The sequence below is a fragment of the Canis lupus genome, chromosome 22 (assembly GCF_011100685.1).
Source record: "Canis lupus familiaris isolate Mischka breed German Shepherd chromosome 22, alternate assembly UU_Cfam_GSD_1.0, whole genome shotgun sequence".
In the NCBI taxonomy this organism is placed as follows: Eukaryota; Metazoa; Chordata; class Mammalia; order Carnivora; family Canidae; genus Canis; species Canis lupus.
In genome coordinates, this window is record NC_049243.1 from 32,506,152 (window position 1) to 32,527,556 (window position 21,405).

The 21,405-nt window shown below is 38.0% G+C and overlaps 1 pseudogene; it reads right to left on the reverse strand.

Moving 5' to 3' along the window:
* Positions 1 to 936: 936 nt before the first annotated feature.
* On the reverse strand, positions 937 to 1,322 carry LOC102154739 (annotated as a pseudogene).
* Between the last annotated feature and the right edge of the window lie 20,083 nt (positions 1,323 to 21,405).

Here is a 21,405-nt window from a genome sequence, read left to right on the forward strand (position 1 = left end):
TAAATCGGCAATTCTGCATTTATTTTTGCTGGAGTTGTAAAACTGTCAGATGACATTTGCTTACCGAGGGTATTTCCAACAAGGTACACACTGAGAACACAGAGAATATGTTATAATTTAGTGCTCAGAAAATTACTTAAAATTTTTTTAAATATATTTTTGGCATCTGAAAACATTTGAAGCTCTAAGGTTCCAGGACATCCTGAACTAAAAATAGATTACATTTGAAAACTGTTAAGCTAGGTTTTTAGGAGAACATATAAACAGAAGTACAAATATTCAATAAGATGACAATATTGCTAAAATAATATAAAGGTGATAGTGGCAATAAACTGATATTACTTTGAAAATGCTATAGGAAAGGTAAGTAGTTAATTCAATTCTAACCAATTTATCTCATTTATCAAACAGAGATTCTGTACCTTTTTAATCCCTCTCTTGTTAAAGAAAACACAGCCCTCTAAAAAACAAATTGTCTTCATATCAGGTGTTTTTTGTTTTGTTTTGTTTTGTTTTGTTTTTCCAATCAGAGCTCAAAACTCTTCCCTGAGAAGCAGCTTTAGAATTGTATTGGTGAAAAGATAGCATGGATTATTTCAAGGGTGGATCAGCCAGGCTGTTAGGTTGCATAGAGAATTCATAAGGCATGAACTTTGGATTCAGAAAGAATTGAATTTGGAGACATACCCTACCACTTACTAGCCATTTGACTTACAGCCAGGTACTTAGTCTGAGTCACTATTTTAATTGGAAAGTAAAGATGAATAAAATAGTTATTTTGTTGGGCTGTTGTAATAATTGACTTTAATACTGTATATCAATCACGTACACAAGGATAGGCACTCAAAAAAGAGTAACCATTCATAATAATAAGAGAAGACTATAGTTTTGTGTTTGTTTGTTTGCAGTTTTATACCTTTATTTGACAATCAGCGATTAGTTCTCATCCACATTAACAGTCTGTAGATTTTTGAAAGTGGTGACAGGTGCATAGGTAACCAGTGTGTAGAGCTTGTTTGGTGAAACTTCATCCTTGTTACGTTTTCTGGACAACCGCACAGGGATATGGTATGGAACACTGCTTATTCCTTTGGCCCAGACAGCCTGGTGTCAATGCGCACATCTGAAGTTCCCATCTTCTTCATGGCAGATTTCCAGATCTCTTTGAGTGCCGGAGGGGCACACTTCTTGAAACCCACTCCATGGATACGTTTGTGAATGTTGATGGTGTATTCTCTGGTCACTACCTTGTTAATGGCGGAACAGCCCTTCTTCTTCTCCCCACCCTTCTTTGTGGGAGCCATTCTGCCGGGCCCTAGTTGGAAAGGGACTATAGATTTTTAAAAGGAGAGTTTCATACTTCCTATAATAGTGGATAAATGCCTCCAAAAGTAGGAACCCTTTAAATAGGAAATTACTTTGGAGAAGCAGACATTAGTATGCTTTGAATCTCTACCACATGAAATAGATTGGATTGCTGTTCAGAAAAATTCCCTTCCCCTTACTTCCATAGGAGACATATCCTTCTCATTTCATTAGTCCTGAGCCTGACCTTGTTTCTTGTTTTGGCCAATGTGATATTAAAGGGTATGAGGCAAATAGAGGCTTGAAATACTCTTGAGCAGTTGGTCTGCTCTCCCTGCCTCTGCCACTTATCTCAAAAGAACATGTCTAGATTAGCCCACTGATCCCTAATAGATCCAAGAGACACACTTGGAGCACAGACAAGCTGTGACAAGTGAACCCAGACTAGATTTTCAATGTTCTACACATAGACATGAATTAGCCCAGCTGAACCTAGCCTATAGAAGCCGAACAACATTGTAAGAATTTAAACCACTGAGTTGTAGGGACAGTTATTCAGTAGTACTTCTCTGGTACTAACTAGTTTATATATCCATATTTGCTATTGCACCTGGAGAGCTACTGTGGGCACATTGATCTGGTCCTACCATGGAATTTATTTAAGATATATGACTTGAGTATTTACCATGTGGCAGGACTGCGCTAGGCATGGAATTACAGTGGCATAAAAACCAACACAAACCTGAGTTGAGGCATGTATTTAGGATCCCTGGCCTAAGTTAAAAAATAGATTCTTTGAATGATCTTGTAGGTAAATGTTGCCAAGGATTTTAAACACCAATTAAAAAGCAAAACCAAAAAAAAAAAAAAAAAGCAAAAATAAAACAAAATAAAAAGCATTGCATATTCTTCTGTTTTCCCTGGATGGAATATAGAGTAACAGCAAATTCCTCTCAATTAGGCCCTTTGTACCTGCAAAGACAGCAAATATTTTTTGTCTTCCAGGTTAATTTGAGGGAAGTAATTGTATAAATGGACAAAAGCAAACAATTTGAGCAAGTACTCAAAGCAAGACAAATTGCTGATAAAAAAAAAACAAAAAAGTGGAATCAAAAAATAAATCTTTGGAGTCTCACTTCTTAACATATTTTTTTAAGATTTTATTTATTTATTCATAAGCCACAGAGAGACAGAGAGAGGGGCAGAGACACAGGCAGAGGGAGAAGCAGGCTCCACGCAGGGAGCCCCACACGGGACTCGATTCTGGGTCTCCAGGATCACACCCTGGGCCGAAGACGGCGCTAAACCGCTGAGCCACCCCGGCTGCCCTCTTAACATATTTTTAATAAAATATTTTTACATAATAAGTTTTATTTTCTTTAAAGAATATTTTAATTCCAGTGTTGGTGTTGGCATTATAACAAATTGAGTTAACAGGCATTCATCTCTAATGGTAACCCATGAATGCAATAATATTTAACATGTTAGATTAAAGATTCTAAAATTATGTTTGAATACATAGTCAAACTAGAAAAGAAAAGCTAACTCCTCCAGATTTAAGAACGAAGGGAGAACTAAAAGTTAGGGCAGCAATCTCACCAAAACACAGCCACTTCCATACATTTTAAAGCCAGATATGATCCTAGGATTTGTGGGACTATTTTTAATGCCAATGTAGGAACAAGCCAGGTAGTATCAGGAGAGAAGCTTAGATGAAGACCTTTCATAAAGTCAAGATCTTTAAAGTCCCACCTAGTTAGTGAAGTGGACTGGAAAAACTCTTACTTGCTACTTGACATAGTGTAGAGGATTGCTTCTAGGATTATGTCTCTTGGAAGGAAAAAAAAAAGTTGTTTATAAAAATTAAAATTATTACCTTGTATCTGTGCAAATGTTGAGGGCTAGATTTACATTATCCCTATGTTGTGAGAGTCTGAAGCTGAGAAATTAAAGCCCTTAGGATCCTGGCAAAAAAAAAAAAAAAAGTACCATTGCGGCATAGAAAAAATATATTCAACCCAAGATACATGGAATCTTCCAAGAAAACAAAACAAACAAAATCCCATGTCAAAAAATCAAGGGAACAAACCACTACAAGGGAACATCAGAAGATGTAAATAAGTGAGAAATGGTACTGCAAGTAAAAAAATAACTTGAAAGAAAAATAATAATAAAGGTCTGTCTAAAATAAGCATAAGACAAAAAGAAATCATGATGATGAATTAGGGTAAAAAATGATTTAAAAATAGGTAGACCTAAATAACAGGAAAGTAGAACTTCTAGAAGCAAACTGCACAAGCTAACACAGGAAGGAAAAAGATAACCCATTAAAAAAGTCAAGAAAAAAATTGAGTCATAGAAGCTAAAAGACATTGAAATACATTCAAATAGTTGGTGAAAATAACCAACTATTTTTTTGAGGGGCACAGACACTGTTTATTGAGTGGCAGGTGTAGGAGAGATAGCTGGCTCCAGTGTAGAAGCAGAGGCGGTAGGTCATGCCAAGGTTCTGTGGGCATCTGGGAGCCAGGCCATGCCCCGCAGCCTAGGGACAGCACAAGCTCACTACTACAGGAGAAGCAAAGACTCCATTGGGGGAGAGGCGGCTACCGACTCCCATGATCCTGGGCAAGAAGCTGCGGATGAACTTGGCAGAGGGGCCCGGGACAGGAGAACTAGGGTATAGGTGTTCTAGGGGGAGAATAGAAGAGGATTGTGTCTGAGGGGTGGAGCAGAGACTGTGATGGTGGCCACCTGGTCCCAGCACCTGGGAGAAGAGCAGAAGAGTGGTCCATGTCTGGTCCATGTCTATTAGAATTCAATGGAAAGCAAAAATCACAGTTTTCAAATGAATAAAATTATAATATTAATCAAGTACATTGAAAGTATAAGCAAAGTGAAAGTAAAATATTGAATGACAATAACATATGCAGTTGATTAGAATCAAAATATTCTAAGAACCGGGCAGCCCGGGTGGCTCAGCGGTTTAGTGCCACCTTCAGCCCAGGGTGTGATCCTGGAGACCCAGGATTGAGTCCCATGTCAGGCTCCCTGCATGGAGCCTGCTTCTCCCTCTGCCTGTGTCTGTGCCTCTCTCTCTCTCTCTCTCTCTCTGTGTCCCTCATGAATAAATAAATACGATCTTTAAAAAAAATATTCTAAGAATCTTTTGTTCAATTGGAAAATAGAAATATTCATTGTTTCTCAATATTATTTTTTAAAAATTTAATTTATTTATTCATGAGAGACACAGAGATAGGGAGAGACATAAGCAGATGGAAAGGCAGACTCCCTGCAGGAAGCCTGATGCAGGACTTGATCCTGGAACCCTGGAACCCCCAGGATCACAGCATCATGGGATTACACCCTGGGCTGAAGGCAGACACTCAACCAGTGAGCCACAAAGGCATCCCTGCTTCTTGATATTATTAAATCAACTATGCTTGGTAAAAATTTAAGGTTAATTGCAAGAATAGGCATTAAATGCATACATTCCATATTATAAGATAAATAGAAATAAAAGCAACAATAAAAATTCAATGAATTAAAAGGAGAAAAGAGAAGAAGGAAGTAATGAAAAGCATGGTAAAAATAAACCACAAATGGATGTCTGGATGGCCCCGTGGTTGAGTGTCTGACTTCAGCTCAGGGCATGATCCCAGTGTCCTAGCCTTGAGTCCCTAATGGGGCTCTCCCCAGGGAGCTTTCTTCTTCCCTGCCTATGTCTTTGCCTCTTTCTATGTCTCTCATGAATAAATAAATAAATCTTAAAAAAAAACATAAAAGAATACTTTATAAATTAGTCCCCCTAAATTAGTAATCACACTTAATATAAATGAACTAAACTTCTTTGTTGAAAGATAGAGATGTTCAGATTAATATTAAATAAGACAAAAATCAAAATCCAGGTCCATTTACAAAAGAAATATCAAAATGCAATGAAACAAAAATAATATTTAAAGTAATAAAAAGTAAAACTAACCAAAACAAAGCTGTCCAGGCAATATTAATACAAAACAGAATAAACATTAAAATAAAACCAATTCTTTTTCTTTTTCTTTTTCTTTTTCCTTTGGAGAGATCGAGCAGCAAGCATGAAAGGGCTATGGGCAGGAGGGGCAGGGAGAGAGGGAGAGAGAGAATCTTAAGCAGGCTCCACACCCAGTGCAGAGCCCAATGCGCTCTATCATATGACTCTGAGATCATGACCTGAGTGAAAATCAAGAGCGAGATGCTTAACTGACAGCCTCCCAGGCACCTCAAGGTAAAACCAAATCTTATGGTTAAAGCAGTACATTTCCTAAAAATAAAAGAAAAATTCACCTGATAGAACTCAATCCTAGATATTTATACATTAAACAATGGAGCCTCAAAATACATAAAGCATAAATTTCCTGACTGTATGTAGCAATAGTCAAATCTACCATCAGATTAAGTTTTTAAAAAGATCTCCCAGGTATATCTAGATAAGTCATTCAAGAAACAGTTGGAGAAGATTTGAACACCAAATTAAAAATCTGAAACTGACAGAAATATATACAACCTTATATCCAACAATTAGTGGACACATATTTTTTAAGGCATATCTGGAGCATTTTTAAAGATTGCCTGTGTTAAAGATCAAAAAGAAAATATCAACAAACAAAAAAGAATTCATTTCCCTGATGCCATATGATGTGGACCATCTTTTAACCCTAAAATCCGTTTGTCAATATCCACAAAATATTTTGTTGGGCATTTGACTGGAATTGCACTGAATCTATAGATCAACTATTGTTTTAATTTGAATTTCCCCTATGATATATTTCTTTGATTCTAAAGTTTACATGAGGGATGCCTAGGTGGCTCAGTCCATTAAGCATCTGTCTTTGGTTCAGGTCATGATCCCAGGGTCCTGGGATTGAGCCCCACATCAGGAAGAGCTTGCTCAGTGGAGAGCCTGCTTCTCCTTCTCCCTTTCCCTCCTGCTCCCCCTGCTTGTACACTCTCATCAAATAAATAAATAAAATCTTTTAAAAAATAGATAAAATTTACATGAGAGATAAAAGACCAAGAAGAGCCAATACAATATTGAAGGAGAAGAATGAAGTTGGAAAACTAACACTACCTGACTTCAAAACTTACTACATACAGTAATCAAGATAGTTTGGTATTTGCAAAACAATAGACAAATAGGTGATGGAACAGAACAGAGAGCCCAGAAATAGCCTCACATGAATATAGTCAACTGGTCTTTGATAAAGGAGCAAAGACAATAGAGAAAAGATAGTCTTTTCTACAAATGGTTCTAAAACATTTGAACATCCACATGCCAAAAAAAAAAAAAAAAGTATTCAGACACAAATCTTATACCATTCACAAAAATTAAGCCTAATTAGATCATAAATTGACATGTAAAGTGCAAAACTATAAAACTCCTAGAAGATAGCATAGGAGAAAATATAAATGGCCTTAGATCTGGTGATAACTTTTTAGATTCAATATCAAAGTCATGATCCATGAAAGAAATAATTGATAAGCTGGACTTCATTAAAATTAAAAACTTTTGCTCTACAAAAGACCATGTCAAGAGAATGAGAAGACAAGCCACAGACTTGGAGAAAATATTTGCAAAAGACATATCTAAGAAAGGACTGCTATCCAAAATATACAAACAAGTCTTAGAATTCAACAATGATAAAACAAACATCCTGACTGAAAAATGAGCTCAAAGCCTGAACACTCAGCAAAGAAGATATACAGATGGCAAATAAGCATATGAAAAAAAAAGTTCGACATGGTAAGTCATTAGGGAACTGCAAATGAAAACAACAATGAGGTATGACTGATAGATATCACATCCAACAGAATGATCAAAATCCTAAACACTGACAACAATCCCAATGCTGGCAAAGATATGCAGCAACAGGAACTCTTATTCATCACTGATAGGACAGCCACTTTGGAAGACAGTTTTACAGTTTCTTACAGAGCTAGATGCTCTCTTACCATACATTCCAGCAATCAAATTCCTTGGTATTTACCCAAAGGAGTTGAAAACTTATGTCTATGTGAAAAACATGCACACAGATGTTTACAGTAGCTTTAGTTATAATTGCTAAAACTTAGAGGCAACCAATATGTTCTTCAGTGGGTGAATGGGTAAACAAACTGTGGTACATTCAGAAAATGGAATATTATTCAGGAGTTAAAAATAAATGGGCTGTCAAGCCATAAAAAGACATGGAGGAAACTTAAATTCACATTACTAAGTGAAAGAAGCTAGCCAGGACAGACTGCAATCATGTGATTCCAATTATATGACATTCCAAAAAAAGTAAAATTATGGAGACAGTAAGAAGATTAGTGGTCGACAGGGATCAGCAGCGAGAAAAGGATGAATAGGTGGAGAACAGAGGATTTTTAGGACAGTAAACCTATCTGGTGTGATTCTATAATGGTGGATATATGTCATTTCACATTTGTCCAAGCCTATGGAAGGTACAACATCAAGTGTGAACTCTAAAGTAAACTATGGACTTTGGGTGATAATGATGTGTTAATGTAGGTTCATCAGCTGTAAGGAATGGGCCTCTGTGTTGGGGGATGTTGATGACGGGGAGGTTATGTATGTGGGGGCAGGGGTATATTGGAAATCTCTGTACCTGCTATTCAATTTTGCTATGAACCTAAAAGTGCTCTTAAGAAAAAGTTTTATTTTTAAAGTTTTCTATCATAAAAACCTACTAATTTAGTTCTATTTAAAAAAGAATCCAAAAAATAAAAAATAAAAAAATAAAAAAAGAATCCATATCACATGGATGATATTCTCTGACAGCAATAGCAACAGTGATACCAATAACAAAAGATAGTTTAAACAAAAAATCATTGATAGAATTTTCAAAATTCTGACTAGTTCATCAGTCATTACAAAAAAATAATAGAAATTGGAAAATATCTAAAACTGAATATAAATAAGCATACTTGGCTTCCAAAGATGGTAGCAACCACCAAAGGACCACAGTAGAGGTGCTTCTAAGTAAAATCCTTTGCAAATTTATATAGCAAGTTCTAGAATTTCATTTTCATGACTAAAAATTATTGTAAAACAAATTGTCTCACCAGAGAAATTTTTTTGATCAACAAATTCAGCATATAAACCAAGGAGAGGAGAATGAGCAAATCTAAGACAAACAGTCTCGCAAAAACCTCAGTATTTGTAGTCAAAATGCAATTTTACCTTTTAAGTAAAACCTACTTCAAAACAAATGGAGGGAAATGTAGTTATACCTCTACCCTCTGCCTCCATTTCCTTTCTGTTAAACATTTTTTAAGGGCCTATGATGTACAAGACACCAAAAAAGGGGGTACACTGATGAATCAGACCCATTCATCACACGCATGAATCTCCCCCTCAAAGAGCTTTCAGACTATCAAGAGAGATCAGCTCAGAAAGGTATCCATTGTATAAAATGCAGCAAGTGCACAGAGGCTTTTTCCGGTGTGTTATGTGACCACAGAGAATGGATACTCACCCCATTTGTGGTTCAAGCATGGCATTTGAAAGAAAAGGCCATGCAGGTTTCCCAAGGCATCAAAATGGTTTTTTGTATGCACAATGTAGCCCTCACAATTTAAGCAAAATGTACTAGAGAATTTAAATGTCTCTGAATTTTCCTGAGATACCTAAAACAGGCTCACAAGTAATTCATCAGCTTCTCAATTGTATTGCCTGAGGTAACTCAAAAGAAGGACAGAAAAAAACAACTGTTAACTTATTAGTAGCCCTGAGCAGATAATAGGGACTGAACTGGGACCTCTCTTGCAAGATCCTTGCAAAAACTGAGCTGAGCTTTTGGAAAAAGTTCCTTAGGGTAAGTAAGCACCAGCATATGACAGCACAATATTACCTCTTTGTAGTCCAATGTAAAAATTAACATTCCAACGATCAGACTGGAAAGAAGACAAGGACCTGAGCTACCATTACAATGTCTGTCTCTAGGTACTTGGGAAGGACAAACAGAAAGTAATAGGAGAGAACATGGCTCAACCTAATAGGACTGACTGTTACAGGGCGAAAGAAAAAGTGACTAAATCATTTGAATTTTTTATTTAATTGTATATATTTTTTAAAGCAAAACTGATTAAACTCACTCAAGTTAAAGTTCAGTGTCCTATGTTATTCACATCTGCCCATACATGAGCCTTCTTGAACTTTCCCCTGGCTCCAAGACCAGGATGAAAAATTATAAATAAGGGAAGGAGCAGACAGTACTTTGTTCAACAGATTCCAATCACCTTGCTGCCATGTGGTTGTCCTGGGACATCCCAGTTCTGAAAATGATTGTAGCACGTCAGGAAAAATATCACCTAACCCACAATATTTTCAGTGGCCAAGCCTCACTCAATCCAACCACCTGGTACACTGGGAGTTTCCATAGCTGCCACTCCACAAAGGGCTTCTCCATTACCCATTCCTGCCAAAGTTACTGGCTCTGTTTACTTTACTTCCTCTCAGGCTTTTCTTCCTTGAAGACTGGTATTTGTGCCAATCTAATACCCAGTTCATTGTATTTATTTTATGTATTTTCCACTTCAAATGTGTCAGGCTAGCTTGAGGCAGATCAAGCTGCATTGGGGGCCTAGCTACAAGATAGGTTATCACACTTTGAAATGTTTGTGTGTATGCATGAGAGCATGTGTGCACTCACAAGTGTGATTTGGAATTTGAGTGTTGCAAATAGTAAGTCCTTCAGAGTGTGTTTTGTTTCTTTGCCAGAGCACACTCAGGGCCTTTCGAGTTTGACTAATTTCCATGGCAAGAGCTCTGAGGAGTCAAGAGGCAGCATGTCCTCTGGGAAGCCAGTGGAGTTCTCTTCAAGGATGCTCAGTGAAAGACGAAATAAAAATATGTGCAGTGCATTGAAACTCACCAGGACCTTGCCAAACCAGATCCAGCAACTTGCCACTTGATTCTTGGAACTTAGATTATATTGGGCTTTGGGGGCTTTCTGTTTCTTTGCCTAGATTTCTTTTGCAATTATTGAAAATTAAATCTGATTTTGCTTGGTTTCCCTTGGTTTTCAAGCATGGTCACAGTTATTATTTTAAACAAAGGTCAAGGGCAGCCCCGGTGGTACAGCGGTTTAGCGCCGCCTACAGCTCGCAGTGTGCTCCTGGGCACCTGGGTTCGTGTCCCACGTCGGCCTCCCTGCATGGAGCCTGCTTCTCCCTCTGCCTGTGTTTCTGCCTCTCTCTCTCTCTCTCTGTATGTCTCTATGAATGAATAAATAAAATTAAAAAAATTGTTTAAAAAAAATAAGCAAAGGTCAATTCTCCCACTGATTAGGGAAAAGAGAGAAGCATTTGTTTTTCTGGTCACCACCAATATGATGCTCAGTTCAATTTCTATAGTTAGTGTGGAGGAACGGGAAAATGGAAGGCAAAAAGCCACATCTAAGTATTTCTGTAATGTGAACTTAATGTTAGAAGAGGTTTCTTTAACCATAGTAGAGACATTTGAGTGAGGATTTTTATTTTATGGCTTAATTTATTCTATGGCTCAGCTTTTAATTCTTCTTAAAGGAGAACTTTCCAATCCAGTGTCACCTTAGTAGATGTCATGGAGTCAGAACTGTATCATACACACACAAACACACACACACAGACACACACATGAGGGGTGTGTGTGTGTGTGTGTGTGTGTGTATCCCAAGGAAAGAAAATATAAAATGCCTCTTCTTTTTAGCTTGGCTAATAACTTCCAATCAAAACAGTTTTAAAGTAAAGGAGATGACCTCACTAATCTTGATTCTATAATTACAGACTCCTCTAGAGTCACAAATAAATTACTTTTAAAAATCAAATTCTAGTAGTTAAGCCACTTAGAAAATTACTATACTGGAATTTAATTCCAGTATGAAATTTACTACTATAGTGGAATTTAATTAAAATGGTAAATAACATGATGCATGTAAAATTCTATACTAAAGAGTATGTCAAAATAGAAAGTTCATCATCAGTCCACCCAGGTGTAACTGAGCATTTCCATGTGTGGAGAGAGAAGCAGCGAGGGAAGGGAAGGATTAAGAAAGAACTAGAGGAGTAAAGCAAAAAGAAAAGAGGTTAGGTTGATTGTTTGGAGACTTTGTAGGGATATTGGGTAATGGAATATTTATATAATTACTTAGGGCTAGACACAACAAATGCATGTGTTTGTAGCAGCCCCAATATTCAAGAAAATATATAGTGGTCTCACTTGAGCTTTGGAGTGAAAAAGCCAAAGGTCTGAACTCACACTCAGTCATTTACCAGCTATGAAGCCGGGCCAGTCCCATAACTTCTAGGAGCCTGCATTTCTTCATGTGAAACACATGAGATGAGCATTTCTTCCTTGAAGCTTTGTCATAAAAATTAAATAACCGAACTAGCAAACAAGTGAGCACAGTGCCTGGCACATAGTAACTGGTAGTCATTGCATATTTTTCCTTTCAGCTTTCTCTGCCCCATTCACCACCATCACCACTTGGGTCAAATGTAAGAGTTTGGAAATGTGATCATCTGAAATTAACATTCCATAAAGACGGGTACATTTTTACAGTAAGTTATGCGGCCACCCAGCTGTTCCTGTCATCACCAGCTTAATGAAACAATTTTGAATCGAACTCTTGCTAAGAACGATGTAAGTGAGCTAGAGTATGTCTAATCAGTGCTCCTGCTTAGACAAGGTTTCTGGAATGCACAGGGAACTGTAAAAGCTGGAGTTGGTTCCATTCAGTGGAAGAACAACTGTGACATCTAAAGGCAGACGGCTAGCTGAAACAGCGTTGGCTCAGAAACATGGAAAAAGCTGTCATGCAAATGGCAAATGCCATTGCTGTGTACTGAAATAGAGATGAAATATTCTTTCCTGCTATTTTTTAATGCACTTCCCTATTCGATACAGATCCCTTTTGCAATAAAACCATGAAGTCTTTCTGAAAAGTAAATATGTCCTTTCATTAATCACCATTTTCCACTTGCTTTTTTCAACTTCACGGCTGAAAGTCTGCAGGACCACAAACCTTCAACTAGTGTGCTACCTTGATTAAGGCACAAAACGTTAAAAGCAAATTACTATGAAAGTATGAAACAATTTGCACTTAATGTTTCAGTCATATCTGTAAAAAATATGACTTAAATATAGTTTTATTAATAATACATATTTTAATTAAACGGCTGGAGGTGCATCTAGCAGGAAAAATTGAATCTTCTCTGGATTTCACATACTGATATGATTCATGGGCAGTAAATATGCAAAGCTTTATGCCCATAAGGCAATCAAACTCCAAAGCTGATATGCATGTTTTTATCTAAAAGAATGAAATCTAGTAAGGGCTAGAAATAATAATAATAATAACAGACTGCCAGAGCAGTGTAATGAATTGGCTCCGGCCAATAGTATCCTTTACCGTATCATAAAAATCATCCTTTCAGTCACAATTACACCCACTCCAACATTTATTATTACTTCCATTATCTCATTACACAAGGAAATCTTGTATATGTATTTATGCATATTGAAAAACTTCACAAATATTAACAATAAAATCCTGTGATAGGAGTGACTGCCTTCATGAAGCAGGAATACTTTCCTCTGCAGGCTCTTTAAGTGTTGCTTAGTTCCAGAAGGACAACACTTTACTTTGCTACTTCCCTAACATTTGCCTAAATTGTTAGTTTGCTAGTACCAAATAATAAAGTACCAAAGACTGGGCCTTAAAAGTCATTTAACAACAGAAATTGATTTGCTCACAGCTCTGGAGCCTAGAAGTCTGAGATCAAGTGTTAGTTTTTTTCTGAGGCCTCTCGCCTTGGCTGGTAGATAGATGGTTGTCTTCTCCATGTGTATCCCTGTGGTTTTCTTTGTATGTGTGTGTCTGTGTCCCAATTTCCTCTTACAAAAGATAGCAGTCGTATTGGATTAGGCCCTACTCTAGTGATGTCATTTTAAACTTAATTAACTCTTTAAATATTACCTCTATCTTAAAATACCCACTTTTTGAGATACTGTGGGTTAGGACATCAACATGTGAATCTCAGGGATGAAGGGAACACAATTCAGTCCATAACACCTGGAAGTTATTTTTGAGCTGCAAATGTTATATTACCCACTCCTATGCCACTAGGCACTATATTTTGCTAAAAAGAAGAGCTTGGTAAATTTATAAGACAACACAGAGGAGACTCAAATAAAAACTAAGGTTTTCATTTATTTATTTAGCTTTACTTTGGATTTCTCTGAAAAAAAATCTTCATTCTATTTGTAGTCATGACTGTAAAACACTTGCAAAATTAAAAATAAAAAGTTGGCTACCTCTTACAAGCTTTCCATTTGTTCTCCCACTGAGAAGAAAAGATGAACTTCTGGAAGTGACTGTCTAGAAGCTAATGAGCTTTGCATGGATAAAATGTTTTAGCTGTCCTCAGTTGATGGAATTGACCATAGTATGTTTACATGACCACAGTGAAACAAAAATTCACTTACTTATGTGGAAGTCCCCTTTGGGACATGGCAAGGGAGACAAGTTGTGAGGTCTCTTCCTGTGTAGCTACCTTCACTCTACCTGTGTCACAAGAAGCCCAGGACTTACCTACAATTAGGTATGAATATGGAGCAAGGTTACCCGATAGCCTGGCATTCACCTAAAGACTGAGGCCATCACTTAGGTTTGGGAGTAGTTGATTCCCAGTGGCTTATTTTAATGGCCAAATGTATGTATTCAAGTAACTTTTTTTAATATTGTAGATTTAAATTGTCTACTCTTGGGACGCCTGGGTGGCTCAGCAGTTTACCACCGCCTTCAGCTCAGGGCATGATCCTGGAGTCCCCGGGGTCGAGTCCCACGTCAAGCTCCCTGCATGGAGCCTGCTTCTCCCTCTGCCCATGTCTCTGCCTCTCTCTCCCTCTCTGTGTTTCTCATGAATAAATAAATAAATAAAGTCTTTGAAAAAAATAATAAATTGTCTACTCTGATAATCAGGCTAATTTTAAACAAATCTACCAAACAAAAAGAAAAGCAAATAAAGACACAAAAACCAAGCATCCTGAGGAATAAACTTATTCCCCAAGATCAAGCCACGCAGCCCAAAACCAGGCTCAAAAATGAGGGGTCAGGGCATCTGGGTGGCTCAATGAGGGGTCTTCTTGAGAATCTTTCCCCTTCCTTCTCCCTCCTTTGCTCCTTCCTCCCCCCAATCCCTGCACACAGGTGCACTCTCTCTTTGTCTCTCAAATAAATAAATCAAATCTATAAAAACAAATGAGGAGTTCATTTTCATGAGTCTGTTATTACTCCAAAGAAGTAATTATAATTATTAATTTGTATAAAGTCATGGAATGAGTATTGACAGGGCCTGAAAATTCATTCATTCATTCAGCAAATATTTATTGAGCAGTTAAGTATCCCAGGCCCTGTTCTAGGCATCACAATTTTCTTGAGAGCAAAGCAAGTTTAAGACTCCAAAGTTTGTTGTAAACTTCTGAATAAGCAACGGTCTCTCCCTCTTTCTCATACAGTTACATGATTACTTATGCAGTTCATCTTTTGATTTACGGCAATGCAGTTTTCTGATTTGATTAATGCACTTTTAGATGAGGTAGCAGGGCAGTTATGAATATTCCAAAGAGTACAGAAAGTCACTGATTTGATGTTAGGATGATGTCTCGGTACATGTATGACTCTTAACTGAATGCTGTTCCTATGTGACAGCTATTAGTAATTAAAAATACAGTGAACATGTGCAGAAGACTTAAGGAAACCAATGAAGCCAAGTCACCATTCCTTCTACCAAAACCAAAAAAGGAACCGATATGTTCAACCCATCTTTCTCAGCAGTCCTCCCCTCTTTCCCACTACCTGGAGTGCAGGAAAAGTTGGGTATTGGTGTGTCTCCTGGGCAGCAGCCCATGGGAGCCTCTTTGCAAGATCAGTAATTTGCCAGCAGCCATGCTGACTCATCAGCCTGCTCCCCCCACTCAAGTGGTCAAGCTGGGTTTTCTAGATCTCCAGAAACTACCATGCATACACACTGCTGAGAAAGGATAGGGACCCACCCATTCACCTGAGCATTAAGCCAAACATGCATTTGACAGTGTACAGCTTGCCAGGAAGCTGAGGGCCAATTTGGATGCTCAGTGATTTATAACCACTGTACTGGCCCTCCTGTTTGGCAATTTTGGTCTTTCTCTATTCTTTCCAAGGTCCTCATTGTCTATTGATATGAGTTCTTGGTTTTAAGCCATTCAAAGATAGTCTCAGGTGCCAACACTCATTCAGTAAACACATTTTGCAAACTAGTTTTGTGCCATGCACTGTACCAGGCCTAGAGATAAATAACAGAGAGAGACATGAAGATCCCAGGACCCAAAGAGATTTAGCCTTAGGTCACCAACAGTCATGCTTGAGACCCTGGGTCTTCTGCACTCTGTCTTCTCCACAGACCTGCCATCCCCTGAGGATGTCGTGGGGGAATTATTGGCTGCCTGACTCAATCCTCCTGTCCTTCCTGCCACCCTTCTCTGCCTCAGGAAGGAGAGACTGCTGCTGAGTCCTGCCAAAATCTCTTCTTGTCACTACGTTCATTAAAAAGATATTAAGTCCAAGACTCAATTCCCACTCCTTCAAAGCCTAGAGCATAACAAAGAGCTTATTCCACAGAAATTAAAATCGCAGAAGTTACAAAAGTACCAAGTTCAGATTTTTCATGTTTCTTAGATCAATGAAAGCAAGATGCTCTCCCCATGGAAATTAATTCAATTTTAATTCTATTTGTATTAATAGTCTATTTTTCTTAAGGAAGGAAGATAACACTTTTGGAGGAGAAGTCTCTAAAAACCATCTCCCTTTCCCCCCTTCCTTGACCCCACTAGAAGGTACTGAGTTAATCTCTGCTGATAAAATGTAAATTCCTTTAGCTTGCCCTGACTCTGATAACCAGGGGACAAGCTCCTGTACTGGGAATAACACCATGTACCTCCCCTTCTTAATATATCACAGTTGATATTTAGATTTTATTGTGTGAATCTTTCATTAATATGTTTCCCCCTCCAAATCTGTAAGTCACATGAGGCCAGGGGATATATTGTTTTTTTCTTTTTCTTTCCTCTTTTTTCTTCTTTTTTTTCTTTCCCCTAATCATTATATCTCTGATACCATGCACAAGGATGGTACATTGTAGATGCTTAGTAAAGTATCCAGCAATTATCCACAAATGAACTAACCAATTAATGTCCATGTCTCTGCCTTGGGGATACATTAGATGGCCAATAGCTGCACAGATACAGACAGCAAGGAAATCCACATGTGCCTTTTAGACCATGACAGAATGCTGGATATTCTAGGTGTTCAATAAATGTTTAATAAGCAATTGTATGATTCATTGACTAATTCGTTGGTTAACCTTGGCTTGTTAGGAGAAAATCACAACCTCAAAAAAACCTTCTGTGATATTTAGTTCCGGAATATAAAGGCCTGGACTTGTCGGTCTCAGCAGTTTTCTCTGAATCTGAAGCAACTTTCAATCCCCGAGATTCCAGGGGGAAGATGAAGCCCTGGGACCCGGAGAGGTGAGGCTCCAGGGCTAGGGCGAGCCCAGGGCTTCTGCTTTATGCAGAAGGTCCTTTTAGTTCATCCTCAGAGTTTCTCTAAACCTCCAAAACCGGACTGGATTTAGGAGATAATATGTAACCTTAGAAAGCCAGGTCATTCCTAGATATGATAAAGTCCTTCAGGTACCTTAAACCACAAACCAAATGTCAATTCACTAGTTAAAATTGCCTGGTCCCATGTAGTACTCAGGACTGTGATCTTAAGTTCGAATAGAAAATTTTCTTCCCTGCTGCACATGGGCTCTTGGTCTTCCTGTTGTCTCTCCTAACTGAAGTTGATTGCACATAGGCTCCCTGCCCCTTTCAGATGGGGTTGGTAGCTCTATCTCCCGTCCTCACCCCCTCCTCTTCTTCTCCCTCTCTCTTACTTAACCTCCTACCCAGTTTCTTCTCTCACTTATCTCCTCCACTTGCCAGACTTGTTTTTGAAAGAAAGAAGAAATGAATGGGGATAGGGGCAGTAATTACCTGACTGGCACCATCAGCGATGGCTTCTCAATCTAGCCTGGAGAAGTGTTTAAATGGGACTTTTCCTGATGGCAGTACTTCCACACATTCTACAGAATTCCCAAGCATCAGATACCTCTATGGAAGTTCTTTTGACAAGAACAATGTGTTCTACTCCTCCAACCACTGTGCTTTCTCAGTCCGTAGTATGCTGGGAGGTATGTGCCAAACACACTTCCTCTCTTGGAATCCTATTGCCTTTCCATAGAGGTCCTTGAGCAGAATATTCTAAACTTTATGGTATGGACATTTGCAAGCATTTTCAAAGTAGAGAGAATGATATGATGAACCTCCATATACCAATATTCCAGCTTCAACAATAATCAGCACGTTTCAACCCACTCCTGGAGGATATTATATTTAATTTTTTAAAAAGATTTATTTATTTATGTGACAGAGAGAGAGAGCACGCGCAGAAACAGGGGAAATAACAGAGGGAGAAGGAGAAGCAGGATTCTCGCTGAGCAGGGAGCCCAATGTAGGACTTGATCCCAGGACCCCAGGATGCCGACACGAGCAGAAGGCAGACACTTAACAGACAGAGCCACACCCTGGAGGATATTTTAAAGCAATTCCCAGATTATCTGTATTTCACTGAGTAGCATTTAAAATGGTTCTAGGGGGATCCCTGGGTGGCGCAGCGGTTTGGCGCCTGCCTTTGGCCCAGGGCGCGATCCTGGAGACCCGGGATCGAATCCCACGTCGGGCTCCCGGTGCATGGAGCCTACTTCTCCCTCTGCCTGTGTCTCTGCCTCTCTCTCTCTCTCTCTCTCATTCTCTCTGTGTGTGACTATCATAAATAAAAATAAATAAATAAATAAATAAATAAATAAATAAATAATAAATAAATAAAATGGTTCTAGGCCATTTTTTTTTTTCTCCAGGTGACACTCATCTTGCTCAAAGGAAACATTCATTTACCCCATGTCCTGACCAACTCTGGGGGTCAGATTAGCTCTGCCCAGCAGCTATGTTCCTTCACTCTGCTGCAATAACAGTGCAGTGATCCATCTCTGCTGCCATCTGAACTTCCAAAGCAGTATGTCAGAGTGCACAGCCAACTCTAAAGACCTACGCAGTAAGCATTATGGGTAGACCTAAGGAAGCCCCTTTCCTTAGGCCCTGGTATAACCATCATCTATGCCCCCTCCTCTGTAGTGTACAAGATACACTCTCTCAAAAAAGAAAAAGAATTCTCACAAATAGCTCTATCTCTACTCTCTCAACAATTTTATATCTTCAACGGATAAGATAGTTCAAAAGACTTCTAATCAATTTTATGATGTCTCCTTGGTAAAATCTGCATATGGTCCAATATATCCATCAGGATGCAGCAATTACTCTAACTCAGTATCCTCCCCAAAACTTAAATTTAATAGTCTGATTTAACTCACTTCCAAAAGAGTCTCACACAGTACATGCCTAGTTGTATTTGTTCCAATGATGTTAAAGTTACGATAATATAATCTTCCAGTATTTTTATTTTCCTAAATTGTAGGTATTTGTAATTTTTTTCCTCTTACAGCTACCAACTCACTGTATTCTGACACTAATCTGTTGGCTATAAACTATTACTGGTTTCCCTTTTTTTTTTTTTTTTTTTTTTAAAGATTTTATTTATTTACTCATGATAGTCACAGAGAGAGAGAGAGAGGCTCAGAGACACAGGCAGAGGGAGAAGCAGGCTCCATGCACCGGGAGCCCGACGTGGGATATCTGATCCCGGGTCTCCAGGATAGCGCCCTGGGCTCCAAGTGCATGTGCGCCAAAACCGCTGCGCCACCGCAGTGATCCCTGTTTCCCCTTTTTTTTAAGATTTTTTTTTATTCATTCATGAGAACCGCTGAGCCACCCGGGCTGCCCTGGTTTCCCATTTAATTCTGTTAGCATTCTCACTTTTGAAATTAAACTATGATTATCTGCAGAAAGGACTATGCTTATTGATATTAAATATGATTAGTTTCTGAGAAAGTGATTAGTTACGATTATGTTCTTTTTTTAAAAAAAGATTTTCTGTATTTATCCATGAGAGACACAGAGAAGGAGAGGCAGACACATAGGCAGAGGGAGAAATAGGCTCCCTATGGGGAGCCCAATGTGGACTCAATCCCAAGACCGCAGGATCACAACCTGAGCCAAAGGCAGACGCTCAACCACTGTGCCTACCAGGTGTCCCAGTTATAATGATGTTCTATTGCCACCATTCCACTGAGATTTTCAACTTATCAACTCATGATACAGGAAAAATTAACTGCGTCATTGTATAACAATGAATAAATTCACATGTCATTGATTAATTTCCTTCAAGTATAGAGAAGCATAATCTGCAGATGTGAGAGGTATAAAAGACCACCTTAGCCTGCCTACATTTCACTCCCATACAAATTTAGACTAAGGTGGCTAGTCATTGAAACCATTTCTTTCCCACAAGCAATATTGCCAAAGTCCTGCCAGGGACTTGAGAGATTTCACCAGTTACTTTTTCCTTGCCAAAGGTTTTCGAATCTATATAAGGTGACAGGCTCCCCAGACCAGAAGCAGTGCTTACTTACCCTTCTATGTAATCGGCCTAGCTTAGTACCCAATACTTGATAGGTCCTCACTAAATATGTGTTGGATGAATGTGTATATTGAACAATCAGGACATTGTTCTGATTATTCAGGACAATCAGGAATTTAATCATAATGAAAGTTAATTTTGTCTCCTATCAGCCCTTTAAAATATATGCTGCAAGTAAAGATTTTCCCCTCTTCTGGATAAAAAATGTGAGCAGTCCCATAACTATGCTAGTTACATTAGATAATTCAAACTCCTTTACTGAATTTGAGTCACCAAAAGTGCTCTCAGAATGTGTAGTCTCATGTAACTGTCAAATTTCCATCTTTATCTCATATTATATTTTCATTCTCCCCACTGCAGTGGGAAGAAAGTTGGGACAGGTAAGGAGTTAGGTCATCTTTTTAAACTCTCTTTGCTTGTCCTTTCCCACTTTGTTACCCAAGACTTCTAACCAGTAGAAAGAAAGGAGAGACTTGGAGCAACAATAAAGTTCTTATTTTGCAAGCCAAAAACTGGGAGACAACACATACAATTGACAAAGGATTCATATCCAGGTACATTTTATTTTAATTCTGGGAAAAAATAAATAATAATTAAATAAAGACTAACAACTACTAGAAAAATGAGGAACAGAAAAGAATAGTTATTTTAGCAGAATCTAAACATAGATGGCCAAAAATCATATAAAAAAGAGAATGAAAACTAGTATAACCACTTTAGAAAATAATTCAGTATGGTCTGCTAAATTAAAAGTCTTACATCTAATATAACTTACCAATTGCATTCCTAGACAAATACTCTGAATAAATTCTTGTATATGTGCATCAGAAGAACATGTACAAAATATTCATTGCAACCAAATATGGAATAGCAAAAGCATTTGAAAAATCCAGATGCCTATTGATAATAGATTTGTTGTCATATATTAATATCAAACATAGTATAAATAAAATACTATGCAGTAAAAATGAAAAACTACAATTAAAAGCATTATAATGGATGGATCTCAGAAGCCTAATGTTGAGCTCTAAATTAAAACAACACAATAAATATCTAAGAACACCTACATATAGAGTTAAATCATGAAGAAAAGCAAGGGAGTGTTAAGTGTACAATTTAGGATAATGGTTCACTGAGGGAAGGGGTAAGAGAAACATTCCAGAGAGAGCAAACAGGAGATTCAAGCTATTGGTATTGTCCTATTTGGTAACCTGGGTTAGGGAGTATATGGATGTTTCTCTTCTTAATTCTTTTAAATCACATGTACATATTATTCATAATGTTTTACATATATATTTATCAATTTTTTGAAGCTTTAAAAAAGTATAACAAGGAAAGGAGATAACCTAAATAATCCAAGTTGATCAAGTTTATTAAATCAATAATGACTTAATTCTCCACTTTT